The sequence below is a fragment of the Pelmatolapia mariae genome, linkage group LG22 (genome assembly GCF_036321145.2).
Source record: "Pelmatolapia mariae isolate MD_Pm_ZW linkage group LG22, Pm_UMD_F_2, whole genome shotgun sequence".
Lineage (NCBI taxonomy): Eukaryota > Metazoa > Chordata > Actinopteri > Cichliformes > Cichlidae > Pelmatolapia > Pelmatolapia mariae.
This window is the reverse complement of record NC_086245.2, coordinates 21152658-21166950: the sequence shown is the minus strand read 5'-3', so window position 1 is coordinate 21166950 and position 14293 is coordinate 21152658. Positions and strand designations below refer to the sequence as shown.

The 14293-nt window shown below is 40.1% G+C and overlaps 1 protein-coding gene across 3 annotated transcripts in view; it reads left to right on the top strand.

Annotated features, from left to right (window-relative positions):
* The first annotated feature begins 289 nt into the window (after positions 1-289).
* Positions 290-14293, top strand: part of calcr (calcitonin receptor) — a 65276-nt gene continuing 51272 nt past the window's right edge. The window contains exons 1-2 of one of the 3 annotated variants that reach the window (XM_065471041.1): positions 290-393; positions 496-614. The gene's annotated coding sequence lies outside the window, so the exon portion shown is untranslated. Of the gene's footprint in view, positions 615-14293 lie in introns of all 3 variants that reach the window. The other 2 variants (XM_065471042.1, XM_065471043.1) reach the window with 2 other exon arrangements.

Here is a 14293-nt window from a genome sequence, read left to right as displayed (position 1 = left end):
TTACAGAGTTAAAAGGGGGAGCAGAGAAAATGCTATAACTCCAACAAGGCGTTTCAACTGCAACTGCCACAGTCTGGACGCGTTCTGGCATATCGCCATCATTTTTCTTTATAGTGTCTGTTTCTTTCGATTTGAGTGCGCAGAGGAGTGTCCGAGCCCGGCGCACACACGCTGTGCAGAGGTTTCTCCTGTGTCTTTAACGCAGAGACGGAGGTAAGCAGGCGAGGAGGAGCTCCCACCACACGCTCGTCCGCGTAAGCGGGAGGCTGTTAGACGCACTTGGATTACCGGGCAGTCAACTGTCACCGCAACAGACCGGCGTCCTGCTCCATGCTCCTCTCCTCTCCTCTTCCGCGCGCACCGCAGATCATTAATTCTTCTCATAATTAAAAGGTAGACATGTGGGGAAAGCTGTAGAAGCATTTGATTGATTTTATAATGGGTTTTATATCCGTGGATCTGAAAAAAAGTTTTTATTGGCGCTGCGTTAAATAGGAGCGCAAAAAGCTGGGAGTCATTCTCGGTGGAAGGACTTCTCTGAGAAAGACGTCTGTGATTCTCCTCAGCATCTTATTGTTTCAATCGGGCTGCAGTCTCAAGTCAGTTGAAGTGAGGTAAGTCACGGACAGATTTTTTTCTTCTATAACTTTTTTGTTTTTCTCAACTTGTTCTCCAAAAAAAGCGCAAAGGTTGGTGAGGATAATAGAGGATGGTGCTTGGGTTTAGTCACTCAGTTTACCTGCGGGGTTTGGAGACTAAATTAAGCCCCATTTTAATTGTACTGATGGAGGAATCTGCGGTTTGCTTGGCGGTTGATGTCATATGAACTGGATTTGCATTGCGTGCTCCTAAGGTTTATGTTATAAATGCATTTTTAGCATATTGGCTGTTGGGGGGAATGTTTAGATCTTAAAAATAATAATAATAAATAAAAAGATTAGATGAGAATTATTTTAATGAGAGAATAAATAAAAATAATGCAAAATGCTTTGCGCACTTGCTCCTTTTTCTATTAAACGGTTGAAAAATTCAATGAAAGAGTGAAAAGAGTCTTCATCAGCTATGATAGCCTCTTGTAACGATTCCATGCATTTCCCATGAAATGGGCATCCCCAACTTAAATCCTAAATTAATATGGCACAAAAATACCACAACAAACTTCTTCAGATTGTACGCTCTCTGGTGACTCATTGGAAATATATAAATGGATTTTCATTGCTTAACTACAAACTGCGTACATAAGGCAGCTCCTCCCGACGTGTCTTCCTATTTGCAGCCAGATATATGTGACGAAGTGTTTTGCAGACGGATCTTTTTACGTCAGACACGCACTTTTATACATCCACACACGCGCGACACCGCCGTGTATCCATACAGGACCCAGCTTCTCTTCAGAGAAATTAACGGAGCCAAAATGGTGAGGCATCTGGTACGTTCCCCACAGCAGCACAATGAACCCACTTGTGAATACACACTGTAACGAGCATTAAAAAGTAACACTTATCCGAAGAGGAAATAAGAAACACTTGGTGCATTAACCGCACCAGGAGACCACAGTGTCTATATTTTTACTTTCAGACAGGACTGCTGACTGTGAGTTATATTTTCTTGAAGCAATTCCACCCAAGGCTTCCTTCTTCTCATCTGTCCTCCTGTGAAAATGTTACACGCTATTAAAAAAAACTTTTCCCTTCATATTGATTATATTAGCACATTCATGAAGGGGGCAAAATAGGCATTCCTTCACGGACCCAACGGGCCACAAGTCCCTTTCAAAAATGAAGTCAAAGTCGCTACTGAACGCTTCCAACAGTGGCAGCAAAAGCGCAGAAACTGAAGTGGCTGTGTGAGGATGTCTGCAGTTATATTGAGATTCTTCTTTTGGGGATTCCTTTCTGTTTTCGTAACCGTGATTGAAGAAAAAGCGTGGGTTTTTATTAGAGGCGATGCTGAGTGGCTTCAATGAGCTGATGTGTGAGTTTCTCAGCATATGCAACTATGACACACACACACACGCACACACGCACACTGCGCAGTACAGAGGAAGACAAGAATAGCAACAAACACAGTGTCAGGCTGTCAAAGAGAGAGAGGGAGAGAGAGAGTGAGAGAGACGGCCCGAATGAGAGAGACAGCAGTGAAGAGATACGTGCAGACAGGCAGGCTGAGATATGTGGTGCCCTGCAGTGAATTGGGCTGGGTTGGAAATGTGTCTGGCTGCTTTCTGAGCAACTGAGATAAGTTCTTTATTCATCATTCCGCACGCTGCCTGTCTGTCCCGTCTATGTGTCCTGTCTGTGTGGTTGGAGACAGACAGGCAGGCAAGCAAGCGCCAAATTTGCTTGTTTGTGCGCCCCCTTTTGAAGGGACTGAAGTAAAAGGTCTGGAAGCAAGAGCGAGGTGCTGTGCATGAAAGGATGAAAACGCAAGGATGGCCTTTGGAAGGACTGTGTCTTCAGTGCTTCATTTTAGTTATCTTAAACTTTTTTTTGGCGACAGGTTGTAAAGCTTTACACCTAAACGTAAACGGATGGATGCATGGAGACTGCGCACATTTCTCTGTTTTTCTGCTTTTGAAGGGAAAACAACGAGTAGTTGTGCTCTCTCCCTCACTCACACACCGATCACCTTTTGGTACTTATTAATGTTAATCAAGCTAATGCTAACCAAATGCAATTCAGTCACCTTTAAAGTATCCCTGTCTCCCCATCTGAGCATCAATAGACTTGATTGTGAACAGCCAAACACTCAGTTAGGGCTCAGAGTGAGTTAAAATTATTCTCGTCCAGAGCTGTTAGGGTGAATCCCCCTCCTCCTCTGCTGCTGCCCCTGTGACCCCGTGCTTCAACCAGTTGGAAGTTGTGGACAATTTTGCTGTCATGCAATTAACTACTTAGTCAGGCGATGCTCAGAGAAACTGCATAATTGGGATGAAGTGTCACCCATTACAATTTAGACTTCCCATCAAAGCCGATCCAAGGGTGTGGTTTAACCTTTCAATGACATAAGTGTAACTACATTGTCAGAAACAGAGGTCAGGCTTTACTTCTTAATTTAATGCTACTGGAGTTTCATTTTTCAGCACATGGTTGGCTCTGTGCAAAATGATTAAGGCATTTGAGGTACTAAAGTTGACTTAGGTGAAACCATTGACAAAGCTGGACGGGTTGTGTGATGTGATTAAAGTTAAGTGTCACAATATGTGCTGCACAGCTGCAGCTCTTCCCATTCCTCATGTTGCTCCACACTCAGCTCTCTGTATGAGTCTGATATGAACTTTATTCAGGCAGATGTTGTTATTCATGTATTTCCACGCGGACAAGAGGATCTGCTGTTGTAAAATTTAATTTCACAGTCATCTGTTTCAGTTATCTCCACCCCATTAAGCTGTTTATAAGTCCAGGTGGCTGGATCAGTAGTTTTAGCATAACAAAAGCTCAGAGCATTTGCATGCATGTGATTTGAGAATGAACTCAGTGAAATTCCAAGAAAAGTGATGGGCATGAGAGAGGAAAAGGTTTATGCTTCAGCTCGGTTGTTGACGAAATATGAACCATGCAATAGTGTCGCTTCTACAGCACTTCATGTGCTGAACAGCTGAAGTAGTATCAATAGGTGGTGCTAGAATAGAGCAAATAGCTGATGACTTAGTAAACAGAGGTTTGTACATGGCAAGTGTAGTGTGTGTGTGTATTTGTGACAAAGACAGATACATGGTTATATCCACTTCTGGAGGCTCAGGATGCTTTTGTGTCTTCTCCGGCCAGTGATGTGTTCTGCTCCTATAATACCTGAATTCAATTTGCAGCACTGCCACTCAAGACTACAGCTGGATGGCTGGTGTCAAAATATGCTCCATTATTACTTAAACCGATGGACTGTCCCTTAAACGAAATCATAAAAATATGTTTAGCAAAGCCAAAGGGTTTGCAGTATATATATATATATATATATATATATATATATATATATATATATATATATATATATATATATATATATATATATATATAAATATATATATATATATATATACATATATATATATATATATATTGCAGACAGCGCTTAAATGGTAAGGTAGCTTATTATCAAATAGCTGTTAGCTGGTGCTAATCACTGGTTGAAGCGCCTTACAGCTATTAATTTGGGCTTGCAGATGCAAATTCAATGCTCAAAAAAGCTTCCAAATTTCCTCCAGGCTAAATAAGCCTTTGAATATCTAGAATCTTCTATCCATGCTGCCTGTGACCAATAAATACCTCCAAACGACAATTAACAATGCTGAAAGCTTCTAGGAAACTCATTTGATCTGAACTTTGTTATTAATAACTGAACACAAAGCTTTTATTCTGAGGGAAACCATGAGGTCAGACAGTACAGTGTATAAACAGTGTATGATGTGATTAAGTATTTTACATGAAAATGAGCTTGACCCTTCTCTGTGTTTCTGGGTCAGTTTGACAATAAATGGATGAAATATGACTATTTCATATATAATTAGTATGCTAATATCCATAATCTTTTGTTTTCTACTGTCTTCAGAAAAAAATGACATAAAAAAACAAAACAAAAAAAATGACACACTATGTCCTCTATCCTCGTATCAAACTGGTATCTGCTGTTCATTTGCTAAAATGCCGTCATTATGCTTGTAACGTCATCTTTTCTCTCCTCCACTTATGTGCTATCATTTTTGTTCATGTGTACTTCCAGCTCATTTTATCATCTTTGCCTCAAACCTCCTCCTGTTTCATTTCATTCTTCTCTTTTGCCTTTTCCCGTCTTTATCAGAGGCTACACTGACACGCCAGCCTGCCTCGACTTATTTGATTTCTTTCTTGTCCTTTCTTCATCTCTGTCCTCTGTTGCTGCTCTGTCCTTTAACTCTTTGTCCTTCAAAATTAATTGCATTCGCAAGTCTCCCTTGTCTTTCGCCCATCTCTGCACTCCAACATCCAAAACCTTTTCTCTCTATCCTTTTACCTTCTCGCTTCTGTGTTTGCTTGGAAAATGCATCCTGAGAGTTTTCATCGCCTTACTATCAGCCTCTGATATAGTTGAGGAGAAGTAAAGCCACCAAGTGCAAACAAGTAGCCATTACTGACACACTCAACAAAGTTGGTTTGTCTCTGAGACATAAGACGCACTTACTTTTTGCAATCTTTCAAGTCGAACAGAACCCTTCATGATGCGATTTTGTTTTGTTTTCCTTCACTGGAGATCTTTCTGTCTGTTTACAAGGGAAACGGGTATCCAGATTATCACTCCAGATATGCTCATGCGTTCATCTTTCACAAACACTGACATTTAGAGTGACGCAGTTGAATATTTTTGGGCGCTCTCACGTAGCAGTGCTGCATCTGCCTGCATATGTGGCTGCAATCTGTCAAGAAAGTGCCATAGACAGCAAGCTTTTTATTAATGAGAAGTTGCCCTACATAAAAAGCCTTGAGAAAACATGATAAGGTCATTAAGAAAACAAGCTTGACATTTTAGAAAATATGCATATTAGTAATCTCTTCTAAGGCGGAGATTGATACCACGCTCGTGTTTGAAAAATCAATATGCAGCTAGAACAAGGAGACCTTGAACTTGGATGAAACAGCTAGCATGGGCCTGTGTCAAGATGTAAAAGCGATAAGAATCAATCCAGAAACACAGATTTCTTTTTTACTCAGGCATTTGTTAGGTTCAACATTCAGTATAGGATATAACATATTCATTAGCTTTAGAGGTCCTAATAAGGCAGTTTTGCCACCTTTGGACAAACCCAAGTTAGCTATTTCCCCCTGTTTCTTGTCTTTTTGGCTATGCTTAGCTCAAAAACTTACATAAATGGTTGTAGCTTAGGGTTAAAATAAGGTTCCGGTTATGATGCAAGCTATGACGTAGATCTGACGCAGAAGTATAATTCATGTGTTAGTGTCAGCAGATTAGACATGTGACCTTCACAACTCCAGATAACTGACAACAAGCCAGCTAAACAGCAACAGCTGGCTGTAAGTTAATATTATGCTAGTTAATGTTAAACTTGAGTATCCTTCAAAAAACACTTAGCTTCTTATAAAAATTACATTTCCACATTGCTTCACTACTGCCTGCTAAAAGCAATTAAGAGGTTAACAGCGGCTATCAGAGGCTAACAGCAGCTACCAGAGGGCTAACTGCTAACAGCAGTGAAAACAGCAGCATTTAACAAGAGGAAAGGTTTCAATGACAAGAGGACTCACATTGGACTCCTTTTATAAAGTTTTATAGCCTCCTCCCCAGTAAATAGATGTGGACACATACTGACATCTAAGGTAAACTGCACCCTGACAGCCTATCACTACGGATGGACGGTGGCCAGAGTTGTTTGCCCTACAGCATTTATGCACTTGAGGGGTAAGAAAACAGAACTTAGTTAGCCCAATCCCACACTGTAACTTTAAAACTATTTACTGAGCATTACAAAGATAATGAGGATGTTTTTTTTGTTGTTGTTGTTCTTACGATTAATTAAGTGACATGTTGGTTAAGGCCCACTCATTAATGGAGAGAAGGCTCAAGAAGGAGCTTTATTGTCCAAGTATGTGTAGACTTACAAGGAATTAAGCTCACTGTATGTAACAGAATAGACAACAGACACTGACTGACATGACACACACAATTGCAACATAACAACAATATAGCATATTTATATTTATGGTATGGTATAAGTAGTTACTTTAAGTGTTATTTGTACAGTATATGCAGTATATATATAAAACAACAAACATAAAAAGCAAAAACAGCTTAATGACATATTTTGATTATAAAAAAAAAACCTCCAGTCATTGTAAACAACAAGATAATAAATGATACAAAAATAATTTCAAGGCCCAAAGAAATAGCTAGACTGAAAGCAAAGCCAAACGGGGTTGGCAGCTATTAATGTAGCTTGTTTTTTCCTTCCTTGGGCTGCTCTATGTGTGCTGTGAGACACTGGTAATTCTGACTTATTACAATATCCCTAGACTACCAGACCATTCAGTAATTTCCTTTGCTATTCAGCTCTTTTTCTTTCTCATTTTGGCTCACGCTCTCTATGACTCTCAGGACCGGCTATAATGCTAGGTGTAATCACCCTCTATTAAGGCTTCTGTGATTGATTGGTGGCACCAAGAGACAGCAGTTATGCACACTTTGGAGGCTGTAGCGAACGATTTTCTCTTTTCCCCTAACGCATTTCTTCTTTTGGTCTGTGCGGCAATTTTCTGTGGAAATCTTGGTGGTGCTGCAGTTCTAAGTTGAATTCAAGTTTGGTGTTGTTCAGAAGCAGAACGATGTTTCTTAAGTTGCACGTACTATTCCCTGCCTCTCTTTTCAAGTTCAGAAGTGATGTTCTCTCCGTTATCGCACACTGCTGTCCTCTCTGCCTCCTTGCCCTCCATGTGTGACATTCACAAACTCCAGTGATAGGCTAGAAGCCGCACACTATGATGATATTACCATGAAGAACTCTTGGTGCTCCTACAGTAATAGCGAGGTGGAGAAGTAGTCCTGGCTGACTCTTTTTGGGCCTGAGAGGGCTTCAGGATGAGGCTTTAGGGACTTGTTGTGTAAAGAGGAAGCGATTTGCAGCACAATCGCTCTGATCTTCAAAACCTCTCTGATCACACTCGCTGCTTCATACTTTGTCTTCTTTGTCATTGGGCTCTTTCATTTAGTCTCTCATTGCTCCTAACGTTAATTGAATTTGTACTGTAATGGTTGCTCATTTACCCTACCCATCTCTCTCCCATTACTCCTTTTATTACCTCCTCTTTTCATTTCTTTTACATTTTTACCCTCAGGTCAAAATATTGAAGGACCGTTGGAGAGCCGCCGCTTCTATTTTAAAAATCCTGCTGACTAAATTGTGCACTCACAATAACAGCACCCATCCCTCTCACGTTGTCTCTCTCTGTCTGCTTACAGTTTGTAGCACCCAGATACAGCCCACTCTCTGACCCAACAGACCGTAATAGGAACACTCTGCCCAGAAGGGAATTGTTGTTAATGCCTTTCAGCTGAAGTCCAGCAGCAAAATACTTCTTTAATTGCTTTCCCATAGCCCTCAGCTGCTGTGTGTTTCCTCACTGTGCACACTGGTACAAGTGGCAACGTAAGAACAAAAGGCATAGCTATCCTACGGAGATCTGTCCTGAATGTGGTTATGAGGCTTTCAAAGTTTGCCATATTCAGTTATTGACTACTTATAGATCTGAGTCTATGCTGATTTAGATATTTAAGTAATGGATAATGAATAAGGAGAAAAAGGGACCGCTTTAGCAAAAATACTGAATTTAATATCATCTCCAAATTTTAATTGAAGATTTGAGCAGAATTGTGTGAAAGAATGTAACATTAAAAATAACTAGTAGGTGAGAAGTAGTAAGAAGTAAGTAACCATTAAAGTTTGATCCCGACACAGTTGATAAAAATGTAAAACAATAAAAAACTCTTTTAAAAACTTATTTATGGAAAGCAAGGGTCGAGAGGGAGACACCTCCTGTGAACGGTCCTCACTTCATGAGCGTGCTGTGGAGGAATGCGCACATGATTTTTATTTATTTATTTAATTTATTTTGCTGGAATGAAAATGCAAAGTTATCTTTAAAGATGTGAATTATGAGCTGCAGATGGAGGGAGGGAATACAGAGCACTGTAAGTCACCTAGATGACAGAGCGATCCTGGGCTCAGCCCATCTGTCACCATCTTTCTTCACTCTGAACTGGCTGTAAAGCGCCGAAGGGGGATGTTTTTCTGTTTGTGTAATTTTACTTCAAACTGCATTTTAAAGTGAACACACAAAAAACAAAAACAGAGTACGAGATCACACCTTAGACTTTAGGCTTTCTTAAAAAATGAAGTTACTTAATAACACAAGTTGGAGGGAAAAAACCTGCATCCCAGCGAGGCCTAGTTTTTATGGCGTAAAGATGGAACGCGTTCACTAATCTTTGGAAGACTGCATGGGATAATAATTCAACAAGTATAAGAAGCATAATGTGTCTCAATACAAAAATGTGGGGGAGTTTGTCATCTGCTGTACATTATTTAAATGTAAAACATTCCCAAAATAACCAAAAATATAACCAAAAGCACTGAATCGCCGCTGTGTGTAGGTGGCACTGCTTCAGAAATAGACACGAGTTTGTTGTTGAAATCACTGCAGGGGTTTGGGGAAAACATCCACAAATGCGAGAGGGACTTGGATCCAAATGTCAGCCAGACTCTCGCTCCACATTTACATTTTTTTGTTGCACATTTAAAATGTACAGTTGTATGTGTGTATGCTTCACGACAAGCTATTCATGTGATTGAAATATTTCTATGCTATCTTTCCCAGTCCTACTTTTGACCTAATATTTCATGATAGTATTATAAAAAATATATAACACAGGAGTGATGAACTAGCAAATTATAAAACAAGTAATCTATAGTTTGATTTTACTGGAATGATTTAGCTCGATTGCTAACCAGAGCAGTATAATAAGGTTATTTTGCATTTTAAGTAACAACTCTTTTGTTTGTTTGTAACATTTATGTAAAATCTTTTTACCCTTGTACTTATACAGTGTATTATATTTTCCATGAATGCATAAATTTAAAAAACAAAAAAAAAAGTTTTAATATATGCAGCTTAACAAGAACAAGACTCGAGCTGCAAAGTAAAATTAAATTTAAGGAATAATGTGCAACTTGTTAAACATTTATATGTCAGCTAAGATGAAATTAACCAACTGGGAAACCTTTCACTGACGAGAAATTACTCAAGTAATTATAAAATGTCCATCAATTTGATTTTAATTAAAGTGAAGATTCTGCAGATTGAGTTGCGCGGTGGAAGCACTTTGCACAAGCGCATCTACATAATGAAACTTTATTTGGATGGTGCTAATGGACTATTATGATACTGACTGTAATAGTAACAGAGCACAACACCGGGCACATCAATGTACATTCATCCACGGATTAGTTAATAGCAGGCCAATTTGCAGTGTTCTTTGCTGGCCGTACTCTTCCTGGGCTCTAAATGGTTGCCACGAGCATGGCACAGATAATGATAATGGTATCAGAGAGAGGAAATGGGAGACCGGGCGACTCTCTTCACCTCTGCAAACGTATGCAAGATTTTTTGTTTTTTTTGTGTGTGTGTGTGTCTATGGATGAGTGAGTGAGTTAATGCATGAAGCCAGGAGGACATGTGCAGAAGAATACCTTCAGCCGCTGCAGACAAAGAACTTACGCTGCGATAAAACACTCCGACCATTCGCCAAGTGAATGCACATGCAGACCAGACAAAAAGAAAAGTCAGAGCTTTTCCACAGAAGCTTTAAAAGATCTTTAGAAGAAAAATGAAAGACAGCTTTAAATAATTACATCTCATTAGTTATTTTTAGAGCAGTGACTTGGAATTAGCCTAGTTTTTAATGTGCACATTTTGCGGCAACCTCTTTTGCACGACAACAGGTTTCCATGATGTATTTATGCTTCTGTTTGTCGAGACAGTGCTCGCATCCATCACTTTGAAGAAACTGTACTCTGATCTCGAGGCATTTTTTCACTCTTTGATACTGTGCACACCTGACAAGATGTCCTCGAAGCAACATGATTGATATATTTGCACCAAGTCCCCCCCCACACACGTCTTCTCTTTTCCACTATCATAGAAATCTGGAAAAATCAAAGCTTTTCAGGCAGCTGAAAACACAGATTCCGAATAGATAACTGTGCTTATCTAGGAACACGAAGTTAAACACAACACAGTTTTAAGAGGCGCTCTGATCTAAGGTTGTACTTTTTTAAAATATTGAAATTGTTATAAATATTAGTGGAATATTTTGAAGTCAGTTTTCCTGCTTCTGAAGAAAGACACAGAAGTGTCAGTTTTTCCCTCGGCTCTCTGTTTTTTGATCATTTCTGTAAGTAAAAATATTCACAGAGGGTGAGGAAGAGAAGTGGACCTGGCTATTTGCACATGAAATAGAAGAGTTTAGTGATGAGTGATTCTCTGAGCTGCAGTTACATACAAAAAAAATAAAAAAATAAAATCAGTGCTCTGCTAAAGTGAGCCTAATGTGGTCCTGCTGTCAGGGCATGACCAATCATAGGGTGCCACTAGATTACTCCCCCATTTCACATTACAGTTAGCAGCAAGCCTTTGTGCATTAGGTCTGCAAATGCAGTAGGAAACATGGCACCGCACTGGAAGTAAAGGTGCAGTCCAACGATTTCCTTTAATCACTCTTGCAGAGTCAGTGAACTTTACAAGAGATTCTGCATGCGGTGCGTGACCTACCTGCCGCTCAAACTTAGGTCACACAGAAGATTTAAAAGGTGTCATGCTGACGTGCGAAGCCACCCGCAGGATGTGGAAATATGCTTAAGGGAAGCAAATCTTGAGAGTATATGATTTAAAATATCGTGAAAGATGCGTGTGTAGCAAGGCCGCCTCCTTTCCATTCTCGGTAACGTAATTAGATCTGTTATTCAGGCACAATAAAAATCCTCTCGCCCATGTACGCGCATGATTTGGGAACCTTCTGTGGGCTTGGTTTCATTCCAGACATTTCTGCTCAGGCAGCAGCACTCGGGTCTTTCATTATCTGCTGCCTCCAATCAAGGTTGATTTTTTTACCATCTCTCAAAACTTTCAACATTTTCTTTGAACTTTGTGAAGTAGCTTTTCTCGTTCGGCATATGTTAGTGAAATTGATGTAATTGCGGGAGACATTCATATTCATAGCGAGCGGAGCAGATGGCTAAAGCTAGTGGAAGTGGTTTGGATGTTCGTGTGCATGAGTGTGCGGCTCAGGTTGAGGCTGCACTGATGAACAATGGGAAAGGAGTTTGGAGAATGTTTCTGGTCTTCAGCATGCTATTAGTTTCAGATAAAGATAACTTAAACAGAAGTACACTTTATATGCCAGTATAAATAAAACCATATTTTTTTCTGTCACTGTGACATTTGTCTAGTTAATTTGTTTCTGAGTGGCTATTTTCTTTGGTCTTTGTGTTCGCTAAAAGGACTTGACATTTCATAATGCCATTTTCCCCCCTCTGCATTAAAATGAACAGATTGAATGTGTTGATGGACTCTGTGCACTTATGCAATTAGCCCAGAACAAAACAATAATCAGAGCTCTGGGCTGAAAAACGTAATTTTCTCTTGATATCCTGCAGGGGCAGGATCAGAGATCAAGATCATACTGCCATAAAAAAATATACCCTCTTTGTGGCAAGTGGTAGTTTGCTATGCTGCAGAGAACACGTGAAGAACAAGGCTAAATAAAGTGCTTTACAGAGAAATGTATTTATATTTTATCTGGAACGAGATAGCGTGTCTCCTCTTGGTCCAGCGAGGAAACTCGGGCTGCATTTTCCTGCAGGGAGAAACACGGATGGCTGATTGTCAGTCCCATATAAAGAGAAAAGCATGCGGGCTGTGTCCAGATCTCCAGAAAGGATGAAGAAGTTTCACTTTAGCTATTTATAGCAATTTGCAATTCTCCAGAGAGGTTAAATGGGATAATGTGCATCACCGTTACAGCTGTGTGTTGTCAGCGCAGCAGTGATAAGTTATGTTGTTACTTGGTGACAGTGACAGTAAAAGCAGGAAAGCATTTACTGGGAAGAACACAGAGATCAAAAGAGAGATTCTTTTGTCTGTTTTTTATTTTTTACTGTGCATGGATTTATTAATTGAAGAGCCAGCATTTAGTTGACTCAACTAAGACATCTGGAGATTGTTTAGTTAGTTGCTGTAGTCATTATAGGTGAAATATTTTAGCTGTTGCTCATATATTTATTGCCTAGTTGCCTTTATAGTAAATATTCCTCTGTATAACACACAGACATGTAAGAGCACAGTTAAATGTACTGCAGTGTAGCACTGTCTGTCCTCAGAGGACACTACAGTGACTTACTTTGATGTCCTGAGCAATCTTACTCGAATCTCGACCTTAAAACATGTCATCAACTTAAAACATACTTGCTTTTTGTCCCCTTAAGGAAAAAAAAAACACCCTCCATAAACACTTTTATGTGAGTCATACCTGGACCACACACACTCACGCACTCCAACCACACTCTGGGATTCGCATATGTGCAGCAGTGGTGTGTTTACACGAGTGTTAAGTAGGTTGTAACACTTTGGAATGCAATCACACAGTTGCACCTCGCCATAAATTTAGTAGAAGGTAATTATAGATCCACTCACGCTGTTTCCTCACACGCGCGCGAGCAGACACGGAAAGTGTGCGATACTGTAATCCCTCTCATTCACACTCACTCGTACAGCCCGGAGAAGAAATCTTTGATAACAGTTTATCCTCCTCTCCCATTTTTCTGCAGCTTTTGTATCATCTGATATCATTTGCATATAGTTTACTCCTTAATAGGGCTTAGCAAAAAAGGCTATTGTGCCGCAGTGCCCTGCAGGCATGAGCACTGCAATTGGCTTTTTTTTCTCTTTTCCTTCCCGTATTTATGTTGCACGTACAATTTTTGCGCAGTTGCTCATCTGACAGGCCATTTTAAACGGTCGTCCTTGGCATTGTGGATTTCTTCTCTCCAGGCGAAACGCGTCAATAACAGTGATATAGTACAGTACGGGATTTATGCGGACTGTGTATTGCCTGAGGGAAATGGTTGGTTTCTTGGAAACGTGTTTCCATATCTGTTAAAGATTTTGCTCTGATGGCTGTAAAAAGGGCTACAGACATAACTATAGTATTTTGCATCCATTAAAAGTGAGCGTTTTTCAGTGTGTGCGTGCGAATGCCGCTGTGTGTCGTGCTATCTTCAATTTGAAGACTTATTGGATCATACGAGGATGAGACGCCCCCCCCTCCCCCGAGCCTCCGTCACAATGACTGTGCTCTGTCTTTAATGTGGTTGCTGTAGCAGGGATATTTCTGTCAACCTATTTTTTTTAATTCCTCCCACCTAGCCTGATTTATCATTGAGAATGTTTGTTCCATTTACTCAGTGTACATCCCAGAGCTATTAGCTGTTCCAACAGGCGCCTATCGTTTTCCATCCGAATAAGCCCTCTCTTTCTGCTGCTTTTTAAACTGTCTTGTTTGAGTTCAAGATTGAGTAGCAGGATTAAGTTAGATGTCTGCCCCTGGGTCTTCTGATCTTGCCCTCTGGGATCCATTTTAGGTCTGATTGTGATCCCTGATCCAGAGGGGGCTTATCTTTTATCTTTGATTTGTAGCAACTCTTCTCTGCTCTGCACAAAAGGCACAATATTGGTGCACAGCTTCATTTTGTTCTCTT